The sequence below is a fragment of the Orycteropus afer genome, unplaced genomic scaffold, assembly GCF_000298275.1.
Source record: "Orycteropus afer afer isolate SDZICR_OR568_19922 unplaced genomic scaffold, OryAfe1.0 scaffold00827, whole genome shotgun sequence".
Classification (NCBI taxonomy): domain Eukaryota; kingdom Metazoa; phylum Chordata; class Mammalia; order Tubulidentata; family Orycteropodidae; genus Orycteropus; species Orycteropus afer.
In genome coordinates, this window is record NW_006922414.1 from 545,788 (window position 1) to 548,068 (window position 2,281).

Sequence of the window (2,281 nt, forward strand, 5' to 3'; positions counted from 1 at the left end):
CCTTCCGAGGAGTGGCTGGTGGGTTTGAACCATCAGCCTTCTGGTTAGCAGTCAAGTGCCTTAGCCATTATGCTACCAGAGCTCCCTTGGTTTAGATTAGTGCTTGGTAAATACTAGTAGCACAATAAATTTGTCAGGATAAAATTTGTTTTCAATGTCTGTAGCACACTCGTTTTTGTATGGAATTCTTTAAAAGGAGACCTCAAGACAGGTAACGTATTTGGAGTATATTGCAGGCAGCCTAATGAAGTATAGAAGGAAGTGTGTAAGAAAGGGAGGAAACATGGGTATCACTAGGGCTGATATCACCTACTGTGGATGTGGCGGCAGGCAAACACCTCCTCTTGGGTGGAGTGCCTTGCCCTCCCCTCCCCTTTCACATCCCTGCCCCCCTACCCCCTCCCACAACTCCTCCCCTCTCCCACTGGCCAAGGCAGACACCCTTCTCTACTGATTTGCCAGCAACCTGCAGCCAGCCCACTAGCACCCTGACTAGTGAGTGAGGGAGCAGTGACGAGTTACCACACTGGGTGATGGGTGACACCAATCCTAGTGACACTGCTGCCTTGACAGGCCCTCCTGCGGAGCTGCCCAGAGCTGCTGTTGTGGATCCTGGGGTCATTTTGTTCCATATGATTTTCTATGCTGAGCTCGTCTTATGCATCATGTAATCACTTCCTTTGTTGCTATTGTTTTATTATTTTCTAAATATTTGTGTTGGTCCTCTTTTTTATTGTGATGTGAAGGTTTATTTTTCTTTGAGGTCACCCTGTGATTTATAATTTTCTTCCCATGTTTAGCACAATCTGCTCTATCTTGCAATTGTCTTGTATCTTGCAATTGTCTTGACTTCTCTACCACTTAGAACTTCTGTAACTACACAATTTTTTCCCTCTTTTTGGTTTGTAGTTGTCCTCATTTGTCAATTGATGTCTGTGGTTCCCTGTTGACAATCTTGTAGGCTTATTTGCTTTGGATATTTCTATAACTGGGTTGGTTCCTGGGTTGTTGTCATGTGTGTTAATGGTCAGTTGTTGTTTGCTGTTGTTAGTTCTCTGTCCAAAGGACTCCCTTTAGCATCTCTTGTAGGGTTGGTCTGTGTGATGGTTATGTTTGTCAACTTGGCTGGGTCTGGTTGAGTGGCTGGGCAGCTGGTGGTAGTTATTCCCCATGATGAGACTGGCAATCAACTCCATGGTGGAATCTAGTGTGAGCAGCTGAGTAGCTGCCTTTGGGACGTGGTTTGCTTCCTGTATATAAGGAGAAGCCTTGGGGATAGTCTCGAGCCTATGGCATGCTTGGACTCTGCATGTAGCTGTGTCATTGCTCAGCAGCCTGCTATGCTTTGCCAACCTTGGGACTTACAGTGAACTTAAGTTAATGGCCTGCCGTGTAGTTTGGTAACACCAGGACTGTGCTTTTTACTTGTCAACCTTGGGGCTTCTCAGCCTTAGCAGCCAGCAGCTGTCTGAGTGAAGAAAACGCCTCTAGCTCCAGTGGGCCGGGAGCAGAAGGCAGAGCTGGACCCAGCCCCTAGAGACTGGCACTTTGAACTTGGACTTAAACCCTCCAAATTGTAAGAATAAACTCCTATTTGTTAAGGCCATCCCATTTGTGGTATATTTCTTGTCAGAGTGGCACTAGGTAACCAGAACAGTCTGGTTTTAACAAATTCCCTTAATTTCTGCTTATCTGGAAATGTCCTAATTTCACCATCATATTTGAGGGACAATTTTTCTGGGTATATAATTCTTGGTGAGGAAGGTTGGGCAATCTACTTCTGTAGAGATACTGCCTTGGAAACCGAAGGAGTGGTCACTATGAGTCAAATCGACTTGATGGCAGTGAGGTTTTTTTTAGATAATAGTTGGTTGGAAATTTTTCAGGGTTTTATATATTGTCTTCTCGCCTGCATGGTTTTCTGCCCAGAAATCCAAGCCTAGTCTTATTGGTTGCCCCTTGTAGGTAACTTCGTTTTTCCTGTGCTGCTTTCAGGATTGTCTCTGGTTCTGAAGTGAGTTTGATGATATGTCTTGATGATTTTCTTTTGTAGTCTATCCTGTTTGGGGTTCGTTGGACTTCCTGAATAGATATATTCTCATCTTTCATCATGCCAGGAAAATTTTCTTCCAACAAATCTTTGCCATTTTTTCTGTGGTTTTATTTGTCTCTTCCTGTTCTGAAATTCTGATTACATGTAGGTTATTCCTTTTGATGGTATCCCACATGAACCTTAGGCTTTCTTCATTTTGTTTTGATCTTTTTTCTGATTGATCCTGTG